The sequence below is a fragment of the Mauremys reevesii genome, linkage group 1, assembly GCF_016161935.1.
Source record: "Mauremys reevesii isolate NIE-2019 linkage group 1, ASM1616193v1, whole genome shotgun sequence".
Lineage (NCBI taxonomy): Eukaryota > Metazoa > Chordata > Testudines > Geoemydidae > Mauremys > Mauremys reevesii.
The window spans coordinates 206,681,983-206,706,254 of record NC_052623.1 but is presented as its reverse complement, the minus strand read 5'-3'; the positions used below and the strand labels follow the sequence as shown (position 1 = coordinate 206,706,254).

The following is a 24,272-nucleotide window of genomic DNA, read 5'->3' as shown; positions in this document are numbered from 1 at the left end:
CCCCCCGCCCTCTGGAGAAGAAGGATTTTATTGGGAAAAGGAAAATGTGCTCATGCACATGTGTGTTTCGCTGGCCCTGCAGTATCAATGGATAAATTGAAAGGGGTCCAGCTGTGCTTGCCAGATGTTCAACTGCTCTCTCGATACTCCATTTTACTCCTATGCAAAACTTTATCCACTGTGTTGCCAGAACTCTGATATGAGATCCTTTTGGAAGGTATTACTTTTATTTGTTTAATACATTGGGGTGTCTCATTTTAAGGGCTGGTGAAGTAAAGAGGGTACCAACTCTGAGATCCGTCTGAGTTATGTCTCTGGTCACTGTATTGACTTCCCTTCATAGCTGAGGAAATGGGTCTATACTGTATATACATGTACTAATGGTTCTCATGGGGGTATTGTTGCATGGGAAGGATGATTCTCTAGTAATGTGCAGAGCTAAGATTAACTACTCCCTGTGGAGGCTTTGTAAGGGTCATTCCCAGGCTATCTTTGAACAAACCAATGTCACATATAACTAAAATAAAATCTCCTACAAGCTCCTTTTTAAATCCTACTTTTACCCAACTTACCTACTGCAACTTCCCCTACTGGACGAAGTGTGTGTGTGTGTGTGCGTGCGCGCTCGCACATGCATGCACTGTATGTTATGGCAGTAAAAGTACTGGACACCATCTAAAATAAGCCTGTAATCTGTATGAGTAGCTGATAGTGCACAAACCCTGGAGCATCTAGGGAGCAATTCCCTAGCAAAGCTAACTGCAGCAGCAAAGTTTTCTTTCTCTTCCTCTGAAATAAATCCTGCTAGATGTCACTAAGTGTCCTGCTACATGATCTGCTGTGCCCTGCATCTCTCCCTTTAGTGATGGAGGAGTATGTGTGTAGGGAAGATGTTAGGAAATAGGGAGGTGTATGTGTATGTTCGTTCCTTCCTTCTCTCATTGCTTGTGTGTTGGGTTGTTTTGATCCTGGAATATCCTTTCAGCAGATTTCATTCCCTGGCTCTCCAGACTTGTTAACTTGCATGTAACGTCTATCCACACGGAGTAATAGGATTTGCAAAGTAATTCATCCGCCTTGCGTTCATGATGGAAGGGTTTAGACTTGACACGGAAAACACCTAACAACGAGTGCTGCATCTGACTCCAGAGTCCTCTCCCCTCCTTCCACTCTGTGGGGATTCATACATTTCATTAACCCTTTTCGGCAGGACTCCCCACCCTACTTATGTGCTGCAGTTTTTTAATGCAGGTTTATTCCACGGCTCACCACTTTCGATGAGCAGCAGGGGACAGTGTTTGTTGGATGTGCTCAGAACACATGGCAGCAACCAAGCTATTAAGCTCACTTGACCACCCCGGTCATTGGATTTCTATTTCTCACTTAACCCTGCAGCCCTGGAGTTTATCGAGATGCTTTGTATTAAAACTGCGTTTGCAGCGGAGTAGAATGTGTGTAGCATTGAGGTGGTATTTGTAACTGCCACGTGTGAGGGTTTATCAGTGTGATCAGAATAAGGATACGTATGAGAGCATCTCAGGCATGTGAAGGGAGTGTTTGGTTGCCAGTGTTGTGCCAGACACTAAAAGTGATCCAGCTGCGTGAGCCAGATGTGCAGTGAGTTACACGCTCACACAAGCTCTGCATCTCCTAGCTTTATTACTTGCCCTAAGCAAGATGATGTTCCTGGATTGGTGGATCTCTGTCAGAAGTAATTGTGGACAGCGTACATGCACTCACTTCCTCGGCCAGTCTTCCTAGGCTCTTTAAAGAGATATGACAGGCTGTGTGGTGTTGGTTCCTTATGACAAGCAGTTCTACTAGATATGGCTTACTACCACCTTTCTTATGTCGTTTCACTTCTTGCCTGAGAGGAAATGGGGAAAATTTGACTGGTTAGGAGCCAGGGCTGCCACTTGGGTCTGGGATGGGGAAAAACATCCTTTCCAGTGACCTTAAGTCTCTGTGATCTGGGATGAAATTTCATCCTCACAGCATTACAGCAAGGACCTATTTGTTGGTTTCCCCTCACTGTCTCCTCCCCAATTCTGCATGAAGGGTCTCATTTCAAGAGATCCTTCCATTGCCTGTATGCCCACAGCCTTGTCTGCACTACCATTAATTTAAAATGCTCTCACCGTAATACTCTTTCTGGTGCAGCTCCATCAATGATAGCAAGAGTGGAAGAGTTACCCAAACCTTGTGCTGGCTCCCTGCACAGGGGTGAACTTAACCCTTAGTCATTTTTCTAATGCCCATCATATCATCAGCAGAACACAAAATGGGCCAAGTTCATCCCTGGTCTAACTCCATTGGGTGAATTCTGCTCAGTTACAGCAGAGATGTCCAGTCAGGTCACCAGAAGTACTCCCAATTTACACCAGTCTCAAAAGCTGATTCCCGAGTACCACTGAGGCAGTACTGTGTGCCCTTGACTCCCAGTGACTTCACAGAGAGATTAGGTTTCAGACTTCACAGAGAGATTAGACACCTAAACACCTCCCAGAAGATGCTCAGTTGCTTGGAGGATCAGGACCTCTCTGACTGCAGAATCTAGCCCACTATTCTCAAGTGTTTCCAAGCACACAAGAAAAAAAAATCTGATTTTGATTTATTGCTGAAAAATATAAAATTTGATCCAACTTCTGAATAAATGGACAGTTTCCAATTTGACCAAATGTTTAAAAAAATACTCAATTTTGGTGTGATAATGGGTATTGGAAATTTAGCCGAAAGGGCAGTTGACTTCTGAAAGTTATATGTGCATCAAAAGAGCAGCTACAATCACATTTCCAGCAGTAGTTACAGTGTTGTATGTGTGATCCTGTAATATAAGCAGTTTACTTAAACTCTGTTTTTGGCCTTCAGATATGTTATTGATATCCTGCATTTGCAGCAATGCTTATGGATAAAGCCCCTCAAGCAGAACACTAACATGGCATCAAAACAAAGTTTATGTTCTATGCTATCTGGAAAAAAGAAAAATAAAAGCTGTTTAGATTACAGTTAGAATTAGCATATGATTTATAACACGAAGCACTGAGCTGAGCTCTTTGCTAGAAATGGCTATGGATATATTCAGCGGTGTAAAGTAGCATATTAACGTAGTCCTACAGTAAAATCCTAATCATTATTATTTGTATTATGGCAGCACTTCAAGATCCCAAGGTGCTGTGCAGAGTAAGAGACGATCCCTGGTCCACAGAGTTTTTAATATATTAGACAACACAGACATAGGTTGGGAGGTGAAATGACTTCCCCAGGATCATACAACCAGTCATGGAATAAAACCCTCTCTAGTGTCCTATCCACTGTGCCACATTGCCTTTCAACCAGTTAATACAATAAGCCAATGAATGCAACAGACCAGAGTTTTCATTAGTATGTCTTGATTTGCATTGGCAGGTCGTCTTCCTCTCTAGTTTGTACAAGGCCTTGGTGTCAGGTAGAGTGGGCAAACAGAGAGAGATAAGCATATCAGGATCTGTTGCAGAAGAACAAATTATACTTCTGCTAATATTTTGTGTGTATCTTTACTACACTACTGTGTATGTGTGTATACGGGTATATGGGGGGGTGCGTGCACACGCACACAGGGATGGAGGAATGCTGCAAAATATACAGGCATGGCAGCAGATGGTGTCACAAAATATATGCCTGGTGATAAGGAGAATCACAAGATGTACATTCCTGGAGGCTAGAGGGCTCACGAAATATATATGCCCAATGGTGACATGGGCCATCGTGAAATATATATTTGCCCAGAAATGGGTGTAACAGATCACAAACAAGGCCTCTATGGGGAATATGAAAAGGAAGCTGTATTGATATACATATGGTGTTTATACATATAACTTATGTTCAAGAAAGTGGAGGAGGAGAGACTGCGTCAGACTGTTGCTTTAACCTCCTCCCTTGGGTCTTCACATGCACTTCAGTTTGCAGTTAAGTGCCATATGTTTTCCTGCTTAGTTGGCATTAAAATTTATATAGCAGTGCGAGTTACCTGAAGTGTCTCTGAGCCCATCTTTCATCTGCTCCCCTTGCCTTGAATTAAATTGAAGTTACTGGGATCTATGGTTTCTAACGATAATGTTTTCAAATATGTATTGCATATACTGCTTTTGAAACCCAGATACCTAGGGGGCTGGTTCTCATAGAGTGACAAAGCCAATTCACATCCGGTGTAACTGGATTGGGTTTGGTCCTGGAATTAATTAATTAATTCTGGATGCCTTGCTTTTGCCTGTCCATCAAAATTCACTCAGATTTGCAAAGGCTCATGCTCATGCTCCCTATGAGTAAGGGCAATAGGAGGCCACAAAGATGAAGTTGGAAGTTTACTTAGTTTTGTTTTTACTGTCCGCTGATATGAGAAACGCTAGTGTGATTTTTCATCTAAATCTGATACAAAAGCATTCGCTCCATGCTCACATGGTGCATCTCACATGTCTGGGTTTTTTGGTTTTTTGGTAAGTAATAATAACTAATAAAGGTAAATTTTACCTCTGCCCAGAAAACAACAATTTCAAAAGAATATAGTATATTGGTGACACATTATTTTCACCATGGCACCTAGAAGCCCCAGATATGGACAAGAGCTCTTTTGTGCTAGGCCCTGTACAATCTGTAGCAAAGGCACAGATCCACTGAAATCAATGGCGTTACACCCACTTACGCTGTGGTTGAATTCCACTTATGCTTTTTAATAGCACATTTGTGTGACGTTATAAAGTGTTCGTATATTTCAGAGCCTGCGTGCATTTGTGCGTATATGTCTGTATCTGTGTACATGTGCGTATTTAAAACGGGGGTGAGTTTGCTTGTCTCCATTTGTGAAAGGGATTGTGTGTGTACTTGTGTGAGTGCATGTATGCTTATTAATGTTGCCATTAGTATGTGTCTGAGAGGCAGTGCTGACTAGTGGGTAGAGCTGGAGAGGGCAAACTAGAACTGCTTGGTCTGTATTCCTGGCTATTACATCACTGATGTAATACACTCTGCAACTCTGAGTATTTCATGTCCCCACTCTGTGCCTCAGTTTCCCCAGCAGTATCAAGATATATAATGATTTTTCCCCTTTCCTGTAGCTGCTCAGCGAGAGTGGGTAGGGTTAGATTTATATTAAACCTGTGAATCTGATCACAACTTGAACCACATGACTTTCTGTGAATGTGACAAGAGAGAGTTACCTTTAAACTCTATACCCAGAAGTCAGCCCCTAGCTGGTGAACATGAGGTGGAGTCCCTTTGCAGTGTGACAGTTCCCATCAGTCCTGTGTCAAGGTCCACATCTACACTACAACGCAGCCACATTGGAAGACCTGGTACCACAACTCTCTGTGATGGTGTTAATGCATGATTCTGCTGAGTCTCATTATGGATCAGAGATGGTACTTTAGCCTAGGATATGTCAGTGTTTAACTGTTGCGGAGCACAACTACAGTCTAACCAGAGACTTCAATAAGACTGCATGGTGTCTATGTTAGTCCTGTTCTTTTCCAACTCCCTCTCTCCTGCTCTGCTCTTCCACTCTTGTGTGAGAGCCAGGCAAGGGAGACCCCAGCTCAGAACTCTGTGTCCATTCACTTTCTTTCCTCTCAGAGCAAACAAAACCTACGTTGAAATCCATTGGCAGTCAGCATCCATGGCTTTGAATTGTAAATACCAATCTCTCCCCATCCCCCCGCCCCCCATCTCTTTCTCTGTTATTAAACTGACAAGGCACTTAGCCAATTACCCAGTCATAGTCTCAGCTGTATTTATGGCGGAGGAAGAGGCAGTGCACGCCACTCTTGTCTTAGAGCTTCAGTTGAATCTCCCTTGCGTGCTGTAGCATACCGTATTTTTCCATGTATAAGACGCCCCCATGTATAAGACGCCCCCACTTTTCTAACCCCAAATTCAGGTTTTTGTTTTTTTTTCTCCCCTGCTTTGCCGCTCCGGCCATGCCCCAGGTTTTTTTGTTTTGTCTTCTTTTCCCTCCAGCCGCACTGCAGCTGTCCCCGACTTTGCTGCTCAGGCCATATTAAACCTGTGAATCTGATCACAACTTGAACCACATGACTTTCTGTGAATGTGACAAGAGAGAGTTACCTTTAAACTCTATACCCAGAAGTCACCCCCTAGCTGGTGAACATGAGGTGGAGTCCCTTTGCAGTGTGACAGTTCCCATCAGTCCTGTGTCAAGGTCCACATCTACACTACAACGCAGCCACATTGGAAGACCTGGTACCACAACTCTCTGTGATGGTGTTAATGCATGATTCTGCTGAGTCTCATTATGGATCAGAGATGGTACTTTAGCCTAGGATATGTCAGTGTTTAACTGTTGCGGAGCACAACTACAGTCTAACCAGAGACTTCAATAAGACTGCATGGTGTCTATGTTAGTCCTGTTCTTTTCCAACTCCCTCTCTCCTGCTCTGCTCTTCCACTCTTGTGTGAGAGCCAGGCAAGGGAGACCCCAGCTCAGAACTCTGTGTCCATTCACTTTCTTTCCTCTCAGAGCAAACAAAACCTACGTTGAAATCCATTGGCAGTCAGCATCCATGGCTTTGAATTGTAAATACCAATCTCTCCCCATCCCCCCGCCCCCCATCTCTTTCTCTGTTATTAAACTGACAAGGCACTTAGCCAATTACCCAGTCATAGTCTCAGCTGTATTTATGGCGGAGGAAGAGGCAGTGCACGCCACTCTTGTCTTAGAGCTTCAGTTGAATCTCCCTTGCGTGCTGTAGCATATTTCTTTGCTTGTGTGAGCTGGCTTAGGAAGCTCAGGGAAAGAAACCAATGAAGGGGGCAAGAGAAGAAAGGGAGGATTGGAGGGAGAAGTCACAGGAGAAGCAGGAGGTCGAATACCCTACAGCAGCTAAATAACAGGGCTTTTCTTATTTGCCATTGCTTTTGCCTTCAGTTGTGCAGAAGAGCAATGCCTTTGTTTCATAAGACTGTGATGTATGTAAAACATAACGATTGTTGCTGCTTCATTCGGTTGCTGTGGCTATAATGCAGGGCTAGGAGACAGTAACTGTGCAGTGGTATACCGTAAATATATGACTCAAAACTAGGGGCCCATGGCTCCTCACGGATACAGTGCGAATGTAGAACTCAAGGCAAAGAGGACTAGTCAGTGACATACTGTGCCTGTAAACACAGCCTGTGGTTCAGTGCCATGCTCCAAATATTAAAGCTTAGGCAACTAGCAGAAAAAATGGCCCGTGAATATTTTCTTGAATTTAAAAATGAATTCACTTTGGCTGCAGCTGTGCTGCTTTTGTTTGAGAGCATTTTTTTCCCCTCTCTGGGAATATTTCAGCAGCTGAGTTTTACTTGCTCTGATGTTCATGGAAAGCAAATTTTAAACAGACCAGAAGATGAGCAAATGAGAATCTGACAGCACCCTCTGCAGCTGGGAGTGAGAGAGAGAGAGAGAGAGAGAGAGAGAGAGAGAGAGAGAGTGTGTGTGTGTGTGTGTGAGAGAGAGAGAGAGAGAGTGTGTGTGTGTGTGTGTGTGTGAGAGAGAGAGAGAGAGAGAGAGAGAGAGAGAGACGGGCTAGTGAATGCAATGCACCTGATATATTTTGTGGGACATCACTTCGGGAAGCAGTGGGAGATGTTTCCCATAACCCCTCACCAGACACCCATTGCAAAGGCAGTTAAACAAGCCAGATGTGAATCTGGTTGCACCTTGAACCACATTACTTTGTGAATGTGACGAGAAAGTTACCTTTAAATTCTGTACCCAGCCAATCAATCTTACAACAGCTTTATTTTTCTATGAATGACATCTCAGGCAAGGCCTATCCAGGACAGAAAAAGAAAGGTTAAAATGTTCTAAAATCTTTATGTGTTCTCTCTCCCTAAACTGCTCCCTTATCAGGACAGTAACAAAGCTCCAGGCACTTCTTCACATCCTCCTCCAGATAATGAGCCTGATCCCAAGTCCACTGAAATCAGTGGGAATCTTTCCATTGATTCAGTGGTCTAGGGATCAGGCCCTGTAAGAGTTATTACATTCATCCAGCCAGGGAACAGAAACACCAATCACAACTAAGCAAAGTGTTTGTGAATTTAAGCCCTTGTGCAAAAAACAAAAACAAAAACAAAAAAAACCAACTCACTGAGTGAATTCAGATAGTGAATCAGTTTGAGAAAATCACCATCTGCTCAGGGCTGGACAAGCGCAAAAGGAGGCCGAATTCACTGAGGGATTGTTCCCTGTGAATTATTCGCTCAGCTCTGGCAAATGTTACAGAAGGGCTTGGGTCAGTGGGCCCCCCATTGATAGAACTCAGAGCCAGCTGGCTTGGTAGTTTATTGGTGCCTAGCATTAGGGAGTGATTTGAATCCCCATGCCCCAGTATCAGAGGGCATGGGGGAGACACAACTTGGTGGGCGTCTGTTAGGCATCTCAGAGCATATGGGTTTATTAACAATTCTTGCGGTTAGAAGGATGGGAAGGTTTTAAGTCCCCAAGGTCGGGGTTTGGGTGGAGAAGGTGGGGTTGGAATGCTCAGGCTCCCTCAGTATTTCCATTTGCTATTCCATTAGCCAGTTTGCTTATTAAAGGGAGATGTTCCTTCTTCAGCCCCCTGCCATTTCACAGGCAGACTTTTTTCCCCTCCAGTTCCATCGGTCGGCCCAGCAGATTTATCTGGGCTGTTGAGCTCTCAGCTGCATTATTGTTCCAGACAGCAGCTCGAGGAACCTCTGACCCCTGCAGCTCCTCCATCTATGAAGCTCCTGCACCCAAGGCAACCTATTTAGAGTGTCACCCTCTTCTCCTCCATCATCTTCCCTTTCCCTGGGAACATCTTGCACACCCATTTCATTTCTAGAACAGATGAGCTGCGTGACTCAGACTCTCACAGCTCATCATCCTTGAGCATTTCAGCTCCTCTTCTTCTTTGAAGTAGCCCATTTTGGCTACCTTGATTGGATTCCCTGTTCACTCCTTTCTCATGCCCTCTCTCCTGTGCTGCCGACTGGATAAAAACAGGGCCGACAAGCTGTATCAGTAGCAAATGTAAGGGAATAGGCTGGCTTCTGAATTTCTGGACCCCCTAGAGAGACACGTGGAGAATGACACATCCCCACCAGCGAAGACTCACATGCACAGACACATGCTGATGTACATCCAACCATAAGCATTTCTTTAATTCCTGGATTTGATGAATATTTAATTAATATTTGGTATCATTTGTATATACATTATAAACGTAGGTGTCTGTGTTTGTAAATTAGGACCCCGATCCTGCACACACTTTTGCACATACTTAACTTAATACACTGAGAGTATTTGACTTTAGTGGGATTATTCACGTGAGTACAGTGCAAGTCTTTGCAGAATCAGAGCCTAAATAAATGTGCATTACTTATCTCCACCTTCCCCTCCTCTTATCTATTACAAGGTAGCTAGTTATTTTCTGTCACCTATAAGAATTCTCCAGCTACTAACTGGCAGGTTTAGAGGTGGTTGGTGGTAGCTGATACGTATTTATGTAATAAACCAACCAGGATGTAGATACTATATATAAAAAGTGTGCATATTTTAGTGGTTTGCCTTACACTCTTTGTATATTACTTGTCTTCTTAGACTGTGAGCTCTTCAGGGTAGGCGCTATGTCTTTTGATGCATGTGCACGGTGCCTAGCACCATGTACGGTACGTGGGCACTAGTAATGACAAATCATCCCATAGTGATGAATGGGAGGGGTAGCTAGCACCTGCACTTGCTGCTCCCCCTCTCCCTGATAACTATGTATTGCCATTGACTACAGCCACTGCGGTAGTCTCATTGCTATTGAGGGGGATTTAGCGTCCTTTTCCTCCCCACTAATACTTATTCCTCTGAATCGTTTGAAGTAGCCGCAAACTCCTAGCCTTAGAGTTAGGCTGGCACACAATGCATCCCATTAACCTCTCCTCCTTCTCTCTGTTGGCATCCTGCTTGTCTTGTGCTCCCAGCAGGGCAGGGAAAGGGAAAGGGAGATATCCAGAGATTTGTCCATTGAGAGAGAACAGGTAAGTTCATTATAAAACCCGAGACATACGATCTCGCCCATCCCCCTCAGCCCACACCCAGCGTCCCTCTGCTTGGCAAACTCCCTGATCCAGCAGCCACATTGCCTGATGGAGATGTCAGTCACAGATGACTCTTGCTATCTTCATCTCCCTCCCTCTCTTTCTTTTCCCTTGTATCTCAATTTCTCTCCCCACCTGCCCCAACTTACTCCTGCTCCCCGCTCCCTTTCTCACCTTCTGTGTTCCTTCCTCTTGGCTTGGCTAATCTAATTTGAACTTCCCTCCCTCCTGCCCATATTAACTAGGACCTTTATATAGGGATGGGGAGGGGGTGGCTGGAGTTAGAGCAGCTGAGCTGCTCTGGTGCAGATCACAGTGCAGGCTCTCAGCTCTCTCAGTAGAGATGGCTGATCAATCAGTGCTTTGTATTCAGGCAGGGGCTGCTGAGTATCCCCAGTGTATTTATTTTCTGTTCTTGAACTGAATGCCTGGTGCCTCTTTGTCCCAACGGCTCATATGAAGGGAGTGAAAGGCAGAGGGAAGTGGGGGCCATCTCTACAATAAGGCGCTCTCTCTTCCCAGCAGGAATGCATTCGGATGCCTTTATCATTCCATTGCTCAGGGCTCTGCCCTCTGTCTTCCCCTCCCTCTCTCTCTCTCTCTCTCTCTCTCTCTCTCTTAATTGGACCCCAAAATGAAAATAGAAAGGAGGGAAAGCCAGTTTGTTAATGGGGTGGTTACAGGTCAGGGCTGAGGCGGAACGCTCACAATCAGGGCCCTCACACTGCTGCTGTCAGGAGAGAGAAATGACGCAGCCAGATGTTTCCTTTATCTGCTGTGGTCCTGCTGCTAGAAATAGGAGGAGAATGGGTGTGAGATCTCTTTTCCCTTCCAGAGCCAGTTCTAGAGAGGGAGATCAGACATTCCTGTGAGATGCTGAGTCAGTGCAGCAGTGTCGGGGCGGGGTAGGGAAAGCAGCCCCTTGCTTTGCTTGTGCTGGAAGCCAGTGCTGTTCAACCAACAAGGAGAAATGATTAATCTAAAATGTGATGGCGCTGCTGAGCTGTGTGTGTTAGGGACAGAGGTTCTCCGGAACTCGAGGTTTTGTGCTATTAGCCACTTAAATCAAACAGCAGATCGTCAGCTGCTGTCTTACAAACACCACACCAGAGTTTTTCAGTCACAAGAATAGGGCTAGAGGTGGCTCTGGGAATGTCCTCTAGTCCATGTGGAATAGAAGGGACACGATACTGGAGATGCATAGTAAAATTGTGATAGCAACTTGTGCGATGCCAGGTGCCTTCGTCAAAGCCGGTTGCTCCTTTCTAGTTTCTCTCTGATACTTCTGTGTGTGTGGTGGGGAGGGCACTGTCCCTTTAAAACTTTGCGGTGATGCATAGATCCTGACTGATTTTACACCCTCGAGATGAACCTGAGATTGGCATCTTGTAATTAGGAGCAGAAGTTGCTGCAGGCAACCTACCTAGGGATGCCTTTCTAAAACAGCATTAAACCTGATTTCCAGTCTCCACCATATCCAGCTAACTATCCAATTGTCTATCATTCTACCCACCAACCCCATGGATCAATACAGTGCCCAGTACCATAGTAACTCTAGCACCATCACCCCAGAGATTAAAGTCCATATGGGTTGTTGTGTCAAACAAATTCACTAACTTTTATTGGGATATTTCTTCCCTTCCCATCCTATTGTCCCATCTCCAGTATTGGTGGTAAGTCAGGAGTATGCAGGTCCGACCATCAGATGAGTGTGTGCCCAAGCAAAGTAACGTGGAGAGCCCCATTCAATTTCCTCCCACCTGGGACTGGCAGCGCTGTATCAATCTATGGGCCAGATGGGCTAAGGGCCAGGACCGCAGTAGTAGCAGTAATAATACTTAACCTTGACTACAGCAGTTTTCATCTGTAGCTCTAAGTGCTCTACAAAGGAGGGAGTAAATTTGGGGTAACCCCCCAACTGTCAAAAGGGATGGAGGAAATGGAGTTGTCAGAGTCAGGGCCAGGCCTCACTGTGGTTGTGTATAGTGCGAGTGTTGATGGATCCCTTTACTGGCAGAGGGATGGGATTCTGGTATATGCCACGGAGCTGCAGGGAGGGAGGGAGGCCGATCCTTACAAAGGGCAACGTTTCAGTTGAGATGGCAAGCAAGGAGACTTTCAGGGGCACACAAAGGAGCTAAATAGTCCCAGTGCTATGGAGGGACAGAGGAAGGTGGAGAGGGAATGTTTTGGGGTGGAGGAATGGGGGGATAGGAAAGAAAGGGCCTCACCAAAGCTTTGGTGTCTCTGGGACCTGTTCAGCCTGTTCTCTTTGCGGCCCTTAGGCTGGTTGCTAACCTGGCCAGGCAAGATGCCAGAGGCTGTCTCCGTTGCTTGCCCATCGTCCACCCTCGCCCTGTCTCTGACTCACGTTTTCTTGTCAGCGTTTCTCTCCAGCAGATCGATTCCTCCTTGGCTCATCCCAGTGATTTTTAAGCACAGAGAGAAACTTCCTCTTGGCGGGTGAGAGATAGTCAAGCTGAATATTTCCCAGCTCTGAAGTGCTGGCAGCCCGTGACCAGAGCCAAAGTCAATATCTTGGCAGATGTTGCTTCACATTGATTTATCTCGCCCCTCCCGGAGTGGGGTGGGAAGCCTCAGAGTGGGCAGCCCAGGCCCCAAAAGATTTGCAGGCTGCTTGGCTTGATCAAGGCTAGAGAAGCTCTTAGGCAAGACCCTCAATTTCTGGTACTGGAGAGCATGTTGCTGAAATCCTGCATCCCCCTCCTCCTTGCCTCGTGTTTGTGCTGGTGTCACCTCTTGTGAGCCAGGCCCAGGGCTAACGGCTGGATAAAGCCGCCGGTATCAAGCAGCTTCCTTTGTTGCTCTAACCAAGCAAGAAAACGATCTGCTTCACGGCTACTGCACCATGGGCTCTGCTCAAACAGGAGAATGGGGGCAGAGAGGACTTATTCCAGAAAGAAGACAGGGGAGAAGAAGGAGACGGAGGTGACTTATCTGAGACAAGAGATATGGTTGGAGGGGTGGGGGCTTCCCCTGGACAGGAGGTGGGGGGCGGGAAAGGATCCCCGAGAGGAGACTGGGAGGGAGCGTCTCCTGGACAGGAGATTGGGGTGGATGAAGTGAAGAGGTGTCCAGATAGGAGACTAGGAGAGGGGAAGGGGTCTTCTTCCAGACAGGGGAATCGTGGAGGGAGGGGGAAGTGGTTGGTCCTGGACATGAAGTTGGGGTGAAGGGAGGGTTGCTTCCAGACAGGAGGCTGAGGGAAAGGAGAGGGGGATTGCTGCCAGATGAGAATCTGGGATAGGGATTGCTGGTCCCAGACCTAACCCTGGAGGAGGGAGGAGGGAGGAGATGCCTGCAGAACTAGCAGAGGTGGTGGGGTGTGTGCATGATGCTACCTGTATACAGCTCCTATTCCCGTCTCCCCAACATAGGGGTGTCTTTGTTCTCAAAGGCTCTGAGTTCTTCCCTAAGACTGGGAGCTCCAGGCCTGGCTTTGGCAGGAAGGGGCCTCTGGAGGTATATCCAGGGGACTTTACAACAATAACACTAACGAGAAACCATCTGTGAAATCTCAAATCACTGGCATGATTATTACAGTCCTTTCCCTTTGGTCCCTTAGCCTGCCCTCTCGGCTGGCTTCTGCCTCTCCATGTCCCCAGCCCCAGATGAGCCCAATCTCAACCCCCCCACCCCCATTGCCCTGCAGCTTTGATTCTCTAGCAGTCAGCATTGGACACACACCTATTGGAGATGTTTGGGGTTTGAGTCTCCCCATGGACTGGGGCAGATGCTGCTTGATTGCATGCCAAGCTGGGGACAGAGGGTAGGCTCTTTCCAAATCAGACGGGATTTGTTATAAATAGTAGCAATGCCTTGTGTCTAAGAGGAAAAACCTTCCTTGTTGCAGTTTGCCGCCCTCCTTCCAGAACATGCGAGGAGGGCTTTCAGTTGGCAAAGTGCGTTAGCAGTATACTGCACCTCAGGAGTCCCATAGGTTCAGGTCTTGATCCAGGTCAAAAATGGAGTGAATTTGTTGAGTCTGCTCTGAACCTAATTCCTTGGGCGTGTCCTTATCACAGAGGAATTCCCACTTTGATGTAAATGGTAGTTTCTGTTCACAAGAGGCTCTGTGGGTTTGGCTACACTTGCAGCTGTACAGCGCTGGGAGTTAAAGCTGTCTTCGTACAGCTGTGTAGGAAAGCACTGCAGTGTGGCCACACCGACAGCTACCAGCGCTGCAGTGTGGCCACATTTGCAGCATTTGCAGCGGTGTTGGGAGTGGTGCATTATGGGCAGCTATCCCAGCGTTCAAGTGGCTGCACTGTGCTTTTTCAAAAGAGTGGGGTGGGGTGGAGTGTGACAGGGAGCGTGAGGGAGACAGAGAGAGTGGATTTTTGGAGCTGTCACTGTGTCAGCTCCCTGCCTTGCAAGTTCTAAGGACTTGAAGATACACAGCACCAACCTTCAATCATTTAAAAAGTTTCGACCCCTTCCCCCACCCCTCTCTCATTCACTAAATGCAAATAGCCTTCAGACCAGATAAGCAGCTGCTCCAAAATGGACCCCCTCTCTCCCCCCTCTGGGCTGCTTCTCTCCTCAAGCAAACACTAGCTGTGAACATTCATCCCCCTGCCTGCCTCTGCTCCAGCAAACAGTAGCTGTGTTTGTTTTTTAGATAAGCAGCTCCGGGAGCCCCGAGTTCACAACAAAACAAAGAGAGGCATCACAACAAAACAAAGAGTGTTATCTTTACTTAAAAAGCATTGTGGGAAGGTTCCGGAGGTCAGTTACAGCGTAGTAAGATTAATCACTGTTTACACTGGCACCCCAGCGCTGCAAGAGCAGCGCTAGAGTCGTTATTCCCCAGGCCGAGGTGGAGTACGGCCAGCGCTGTAGCCAGGGAGATACAGCGCTGTATGTACCTTGCCAGTGTGGACGGGGAGTAAGTTACAGCGTAGTAAAGCCACCACCAGCGCCGTAACTCTCAAGTGTAGCCAAGCCCTGAGTCAGGACTGAGATGCATCAGCAGAGCAGTGTACATTGGAGAAGGAAGCAGGAGGGAGGCAGGACTAGAATAGCTGGGGGGCCACAGGGCAGGAGTGAGAGGCATTGGCAGAGCTGTGGGGATGGGAGGGTCTCTGGGCTGGAATAGCAGCATGTATGGAATTGCCTTTATACCTACCAACACAATACTGTGTCTAGCTAATGCTATCAATCCTAGCTGAGCAGACAAATTCACCTAAATGAAAATAAATATATCCTCCCAAATGCAAGTGCCAGCTATGATTCTGCAATGTACAACAGGGAGGTTAAGATGAAGAAAACATTCTTAAAAGAGAGTAATGTACTTTCCCAGGATTGGACGCTTTGCTCCCCTCCTCCCCACTGGGTTTGATTTACTGCTACAGTAATCCATACAATGCGAGGAGCAAAAAGGAACCTGATTACAAGTGCAGTCTCTCTCCACTCCCTGACTGTGTGCGGGGATTAGCATATGAATGCCTCTGGGTAGATGAAGCCCTTTCCACTTCCCTGGCTTAGGCCAGGCGCTGTCTTGCTTGAGGCAGGCATGACCTCTCCTGCTTCAGGGGCGCTCCAGCCTCAGGCTGCCCACACTGCTCCCAGGTCTCTTGTTTGCCTCAGCAAATGTTGCTGCATTCAGGGTTTGAGGCTATAAGTCTTGCACTCTGCTTGCTGGCCAAAGATCTCTCTCCAAGCACCACAGGGGAGGCCTTGGTGCCGGACACAGATGGGTATTCAAATGAGATCTGCTCCTGTGAGATTTGTGGAGGGCCACAGACCTTTCTGGGGTGTAGATATCGATCGCCTGATGCGTGCCTGTCAGCTACTGCCGTGCAGAGTGCTTCATTTGGGACGAGTTTGGACTCCACGTTTTCCCAATGCACCACGTGTTACATTGCAAACCCGAGTATGTGCTTTCCTTTCTGTCCTTTGTCCTGAGTATGTGTTGTCCTTTCTGCCCTGTTCTTGTTCTTAGGTTTCATTTGTTTTTATTATTCTAATGTATTGAGAGAGTCACAGCCTTTGTCAGGCATCAGGGCACATCACAGAAATGGCACGTTGGGCACTGTGCTTGGTGATGCCTGGTGCAGATTCTGGTTTAATTTGGTGGAGCTTAACATGTGCTCATAGATGAGTATTTTAATTTTCCTGTGTTAGATATCTGGCCTATGCCTCGGGTGACCAGATAGCAAGTGTGAAAAACTGGGACGGGGAGTGTGGGGGGGGTAATAGGTGCCGATATAAGACAAAGCCCCAGATCACTTGCAGGTTTAAATTAGTGTAAATGATGAATTCTCTGTAACTTGAAGTCTTTAAACCATGATTTGAGGACTTCAGTAACTCAGCCAGAGGTTAGGGATCTGTTACAGGAGTGAGTGGGTGAGGTTCTGTGGCCTGTGATGTGCAGGAGGCCAGTCTAGATGATCACAATGGTCTCTTCTGGCCTTAGTCTGTGAATCTATACTGGGACTGTCCCTATACAATCGTGAGATCTGGTTGCCCTACATCTGCCAGAACATGTTACTAGTTTGAGATCTTGTTACAATGTAGTCCCTTCCATCCAGGGATCAAAACTTGCTTTGATGAATTCAGCCTGTGAGATAGGTCACTATTATTGTCCCCATTTTACAGATGGGGAAACTGAGACACAGAGCAAAGACATGCCTCAGCAAGTCCAGTGGCAGAGCAGGGAATAGAATGCAGGTGACCTGACTCTCAGCCCTCCTGTCTCCCTCGAGAATGGGATTGGAAATCACAATTTGTGAGTTCTATTTCTAGCTGGGCCATTGACTGACACACTGCCGGAGTTATATGAAAATTTCATAACAAAATCCGAGGTCAGGTGATAAGCCCTCTTGGTTTTGTTATACATGTGAAATTCATGCCATGTTTGCTCTAAAGGTTTATGCTGGGGGCTCCAACTCAAAGAAAACAAACTTGACCAAGCTGCTAGGTTTTTGGGATGATCAACTAATTTGATGATCTTCAGCAAATCACCTGAATCTCCTTATGCCTCAGTTTCCCCTCTGTAAAATGGAATTCATGATACTGACCCCCACCCCCAGAGGAGGTGGGGGAGGAAGATGCTAAATTCATAAATGTTTGCAGAAAACTTTAGATACCTGGTGCTAGAGAAGGGCACAGTCCAGCTGGCATTAAGTATTTTTAGTATTTATAGATGTATTGTTTATGTTCCAAAAAAATTGAAGATATCCCAAAAATGGCTGCAAAATTCATGTTGAAAAACAACTCATCAGGCTGTGTTAGAAAGGCTTAGAAAGATCAATATACTGGGTCACAGGAAGTTACAGATGTGGAGATCTCAGAGATGTGTATGAGACAGTTCCCTGGAGGGAGTGGTGTTATAACTATATTTGAACAAGCTGCCTGATCCTTAGAAGTTTGTTACAAACAAATACATTCCCTTGTTGGCCAATGACAAAGCCGGCACTTCTTGGAGATTGCTAAAAGCTCTTGTGGGATGTTCAATGGCCTAAGATGTAATTCTTTGCCACTGAGACACAAACATCTAAGCCTGAAATCTCTTTTTCATGTTTGCAATGGTCTCATTAAAATGAACAGGATAATTACTTGTTTTCTGCAGTCCTGAGCCCTCCCAAGCCTCTTAAGAGTAGAGAATACTTGCAAAAAATAACCCTGTTTAGTATGTATTGAATGTCCCTTAAACGGAGGAACATAGGAATTGCAGTTCCAGATCACACCAATGGTGCATCTAGTCTAGTATCCTGCTTTTGACAGTGTCTAGTACAGGATGCTTCAGAGGAATATGCAAGAAACCCTCAAGTGGACAAATATGGAATAACGTGCCTGTCATAGTTTCAGAGTAACTGCACCTGCATTCGTCTTCCATGGTCTCTCAGTGGGTTTCCATCTCCCAGCCATCAATTCTCTTGCGCAGAAATGGTGTTTCATTTCCTCCTGACTGGGGTTTTAAGGCTCCCCAGTTCCCTGGATCTACACTGTGATATCCCCAGCAAGCCAGACTGCCTAAATGGGTAAGGGCCTGCGCTTTGCTTTCTCCTCAGAGGCTATGAGCAGCTGTAACCCACTCGTTACAATGTCCCTCTTGTGGTTAGGTATCTGTGGATGTAGCTCATGTACCGTCGTGGGTGAATACCCACTTCGTCGGATGTATTTAGTGGAAATTTCCAGAGGCAGGCCTGCATATTTATACCTGCCTCTGGAAATTTCCACTACATGCATCTGACGAAGTGGGTATTCACCCCGAAAGCTTATGCTCCAATACATCTGTTAGTCTATAAGGTGCCACAAGACTCTTTGTCGCTTTTTACAGATCCAGACTAACACGGCTGCCCCTCTGATACTCATGTACCTGTTATATATGTCAATTCATTGCAGTGACACTCTTGTGGTTGGATCATGTACCTATGGTCAGAACTTCCCTTTAAATACTCTATTTTCAGCCCCCATACTTGAGGTTTTCCATTGGGCCGTTTGAAGAGAGAAACTTCAGACAGATAAAGTACATAGGCCTCAAGTCTTATGCTAACTTCCTGAAGCTAATGTCTTACAAGATACAGGCCTGTAGGTTCCTTGCCTTACTGCTGAATATAATAAAAGCAAAATATAATGCAAAACAGTGAATATGATAAAGGCAAGCTAGACCACTGGGCTACAAAGCATATTGCCCACACTTATAAGTTATCACACAGCTCCTTCTAAGCAAGCACGTTTATTCTTAAGGTGAAAGAAAGTTACCCCAACTCCAGCCTCAGGATCTATTCGCTTTTAGTCCTTCAAAACCCACCACTGGGTTTTCCCAGTTGTTACAAGTTTGTATCTATCTTAGATCCAGAACCAGAACAACCACTGGGCAGAACAACCATTTCTTTATACAGCTTGAGCCTTTGATCTTGGCATTCTGCAACAGGTAACTAGCAGACCAAGACCTTGTCCTCAGGGCACAGCTTCAAAAGGCTGGGGTTTTGGATAACTGGATTTGGGTAATTTGCACTAGCCTCTCCTTAAGGATTCTCAGGAAATCTTATTGTCCCCAAAACCCATACTTGCCTCACACATTTTCAGTATAGTCTTTTGAACTCCCAGGTCAAACATTTGTCACATCGCCACCCTAGAGAGGCTACATACAATTCTGGCCACCCTCATGCACAAACTTAATACAAAAAGGTATTTCAAGGATATTGCAGGAAATTGCCATATTGGTGTCACAGCCTATAAGCAAAGTATCTTCCCTGTCCAGATAATCAGTTGTCTGCTTATGCTCTGAAGCATGAGGGTTTATTCTTTTCTTTGTCCTATGTACAGTAACTGTAGATAGTCTCATTATCCATATAAAGTGTCATCCATTTTTTAAATTCTTCTTAGTGCTTGGCTCCAGTGATATCTTGTGGCAGAGAGTTCCACAAGGTTATTATGCAGTGTGGAAAAAAATATTTCTTTTCCAGTTTTAAATATATAATGTTTCAGTTTATGAAATGTCCCCTCATTCTTGTGTTAAGAGAAAGGGGGGCAATAGGAACTGCCAGTTTGCCTTTTTTACACTATTCATTATTTTGTATTCTCCAACCATATCCCCTCTTATTTGTACACTCTCTAAACTAAACAATCTCTCTTCATAGAGAAGTCTTGCCAGGACTCTAATCATTTTTATCACCTGTCCCTGACCGCCTTTAATTCTGCTGTATCTTTGGGAACAGGGTGATCTCAACTGATCACAGTATTTCAGTGCAATGGCATTATAATGTTGTTTGTTTCTATCCTCATCTTTATAAATCTTAACATTGTTTGCTTTTTCCCCCCATGTTAACAAGTTATTTTCAATGAGCTGGTCATACCGAGATCTTCTGTCCTGAGTGGCTACAGCTATTTAGAACCAAAAATTGTCCATGAGTAATTCAAATTATTCTTTCCTGTGTGCATTACCTTACACCATATTTCTTGCCAGAACTATAATTTAGCAGCCAAAAAGGCTAGTTTATTCAGTCCTTGGCAAATTTTGTGGATTTGTTGGTTGCTTTTAACTATTATTTCATGGCATCATGGTGTATTTTTTGCTTAAACTTCTGTATGCTTGTTTTGTTTTAATTATTATTCCCTCACTATGACCCTTGAAATACAGAGCCACATAGTGTAATGAAGTAGTATACATACATAAGGGTAATTTTGCTTTTCCCACCACTCAAGCGCAGTCACCTCTGAGGTGAAACCCTGCAATTATTAAATGGCACACAGGAACAGGTTTAAGACAAGAACTGGAGAAGAATGTATCCAGTTGAAATTTCAGGGTGGATTTTAGGGAAGCACATAGTAATAAAAACTAATTGGAATTCAGTCAGGATAACAGCCATTGCACCCTGTTCTTTTGAAAAGTGTCATGGGATATTTAATGATCACAAGTGGTCAGACCCTTGGTATATGGCTCATTCAAAAGTTGACACATCCAGCATCATAAATGCCTGAAATCTTAGGTAGGAAGCAGTGCCATAACATGTGTCAGCAATGGAAAAGGTAGAGTGTGGTAAAGCTAAAAGAAAGATGAGATCGAAAACCAGTAAATGGTCCAAGTAAAGTAAAATCCACCTGTCGCCAAAACCTTTTGAAACCTAAACGTGTGGCTAACTAAAGCTCTTACATATCCCCTGGGCTTTTCAAAGCTGAAGACTATTGATCTGAATCTTTTTGGATGTCCCTTGAAGTCTGTAGATACATGGGACTTCTACAGGACTGAGAGGAGGACAAAGAAGGGAGGGACAGGTTGGAGACAGTTGAATTTGGAGATGCCAGTGATGATAGAGGAATGTTGAAAGCAGGCTTCTCCAGAGCTAAACCTTTCGAGCCTGCTCCTTGGCTGGTGTAGGTCTGTTGACTTCCATATGGCTTCAGTAGTTTGAGTTTTAACAGCTTTATCAGGCAATGTAAGTGAATCCCCATCTCCTGAACTGTCCTTTAGAGTAGAAAGCATGTCTGTCACCAGGAGATAAAGAACTCTGGCAATGTTTGATCTGAAATAATCCCTGGGAAAGGGTGAGGAAGGGGAAGGTCACATGCATTTCAACAAGACTCTGTTAAAGAGCTACTCATTCACTACACCTCAGGTTGTTTTTTCCCAAGGAGAGTGAATCCAGGTAAGGCTCTGTAATGTAGACTATTGGCCCACAGTGTTTTGTGCACCTTCTAGTGGCAGTTCTGATTACAGTATTTCTTAGTACAGAAAATGCCTGTTGGACCATATTACCCAGAATCCTTAGTGTGGAATTGGTATCATTTTGTGTTTTGGGACATGTGAAATAAAATCAGGTAGATTGTTAGCAGCAGCAAAAACTCAAGGTCCATCTCTCTGAGATTATGGAAAAATCAGTCCCATCTGTACACAATATACCACCCTCCTCACAGCCCTTTTCCCAGAATATGCAGCTGTGGAATCAGCAAGAGACCCCAAAGTCCTTTCAGATAACCATGACTCCAGTACATTGTAAAATAAGATGGACTTTCATAGTAACCACATCTCTTCCCTCTCTCCCCTCAAACAGCAGGTTGTGTCCCCGTTCAGCTTTGTAAATACTCTCTTTTTCCCTATGTGTTCATCTCTCCAAAAATATTTAACAGACCCTTAATTAGACACGTACTTTCCATTTATTATTATTTAAAAGGCTAAGTGGTTAATGTCCTGTGATTGAGAATGTCTGGTAATTAATTATTAACTCAAAGAGTTGACTACCTCTAACATGCCTTGTCTCCAGTAGCATCTCTCTGTATTAATATACTAGTTCAGAGCAATCAAGTGGTAGGGAGGAGGGGAGCATCTTGGAGTCAACCCAGCCAATTGCATCCCCATTACATTGCAACTCCATCAGATTGCCATTCTCTCATCCAGCCAGCATCTAGGGTATAATGGGAGAATATAATCAGGCTTTTTACCTTAGGAGTGCTCACGATTTGCCCAACATAGTGCTATATAGACAGCTTACTAGGATTGTAACAGCTGCACCTAATTTTCTAAAATGAAGCCAATTGCAACAGCCTTCATCTTTAAAACAGAGGTGTGTCCTGTGGAGACTACAGGCCCCAAGATGCAATGCCCCTTCTTGATCCTGGGGATGGGGCATTGCAACATGAGACTTAGTTGTTCTGGTTGTGGATCTTCAAAGTCTGTTCAGGTTGCCTTGAAGTGCACTATGATCTTTGTAGACCACATTTAGCCCAAGAGTCTGCACTTCTGGTTACACCCAATTTATGAGACAGTAGTTTTCTATGCTTGTACCTTTCTGACAGATGTTAAGCATTTACTGTGCCTTGTGTAGAGGAATGCAAAAGGAAAGAGGGCCAGTTAATGAGTCATGTTAGCAATAACACAATGCTTGGGGGATTATTATTATTATTATTTTGTAATAATAATAAGTGGCTATACCACCTGGGATGAGCATTGGCCAGCCAGATTGCTGGATGTATGATAATGATCTCTTTGATTAAAAGTTTTAAATAAATTTTATATAGATGTCATTGTGGATAGCTCACCATATCGGGGGTCAGGAGATCTGGGTGAACTATTTGTCACGTGTTTGGGGATCTTCTAATGAAAGCAGCCAGATAAGTGAAAAGCATTCTCGTGATTCTCACTGCACAGCGAATGGGTGACATCCACCTATCTAACAATAAACTTTTACAGTGAATAAACCCATTCCCTGGATGGGGAATAGCAATAGGAAATAAATAATTGCAGACCTCAGCTAACAAGAAACCATCAATTTAATAAACTCCCCTATTAAACTAGCTAAATTTGGGGTTTAGGGAGCGAGGTTAGGGATTTTTTTTATTTATTTGTGTTTTTTGTGTTTTTTGTCTTTAATCTGATGCATGAAAATAGTCTGTTTTCAGTGTCAATCAGAACCCAGTGCTGTCAGTCGCATTAAAGTTAAATTGTTCAGTAACAGAGCAGTTCTCCTATTGCAGTCCTTTTAATTTTACTTTTATTATAAAGCACCACAAACAACAGGAATCAAGTATGTGCCTTGCAAATAAATCCTTTAGCCTGAGCATGGTATCCATCTTCTCTAGATGCATGCATGGATGGAAGGATGTGTAAAGAAAAAATAGACAGAGGGACAGATGTAAGTGTGGGCAGTGAGAAAACAGGAAGGGAGTGTGCATGCCCTCCACAGAGAATATGTAGCTGACTGTTTTTCAGTTTCACGTTATTTGAATTTCAATTTTTTTAAAGTTTGAACCAGAGAGAAGAAACTATGATATTCCCCTCAAACTGTCAGAGCTAGTGCCTTAAGATCCAAAGAGGATCAGTTCTGTTCACTAAAGCAGCAGTAATTACTTCTCGATTTTCTCCGACTCCTCATACCGCAATGCCCCTCCTTTCTACTTTTGTCTGTGTCACTTTTTCACTATCTATTTCTTCTCCCTCTCTGTTTATTTAATCTCTCCCCTTTCACACGCTATCTCTCTCTCATTACTCATCCTTCTTCTCTATACCTGTCTATTTTGTATCTTTTCTCTCTCTCTCCCATCTGTCTCCATTCATCCATCTGTCTTCATTTCATTACTGGGGGAGGGGAGGCCAGTGGAACAGACAGAAAAGGTGGAGTCAAGAGACCTGGGTCCTCCTGTCTGTGTCACTGATTTACTCTGTGTCTTTGTGTGAGGTGCTTCATTACTCTGTGCTTCCATTTTCCTGTCTGTAAAATGGAGAGAAGACTTGCCCACGTTTGTAAAACGCTTTGAGATCTCTTTATTATTATTTGTCTTGTGGGATGGCCTAGCATCCCCAGTTATGGACCCGGGACTTGTGCAAGGTGCTGTACAAACACAGAATAAAAAGGAGGACCCTGCCCCAGGGATCTTAAAATCTCTATATGGGCGACAACAGGTGGATCCTGACAGACAGAAGAGGAAATGATGAGGCAATGCTGGTCAGCTTACTAGGTAGTGGTCACATCCTTCAGAAACATATAATTATTATTATTATTCCCATGTCCCTCTCTCTCTGTCTTTCGCACTCTCTCGCTCTCCTTTTAATCACTTAGACCTTCTTTTTCCTAGAGATTACAGGGCTTTGTAGTTTTGTCCACAAGAAGAAGGAAGAAGTGAGAGGAGTTTTCATTAGGGCAGGGGCTGGAGGGAAGAAGTGAGCTGCGGTATTTGCCGGCTTTAATCTTTATGGTAATACTTTGGTAAATATCTGCCGT

General features: G+C 44.8%; 1 protein-coding gene across 5 annotated transcripts in view; it reads left to right on the top strand.

Moving 5' to 3' along the window:
- Positions 1-24,272, top strand: part of LOC120399662 (limbic system associated membrane protein) — a 1,355,472-nt gene that overhangs the window by 906,683 nt on the left and 424,517 nt on the right. The gene's annotated exons all lie outside the window — the stretch shown is intronic.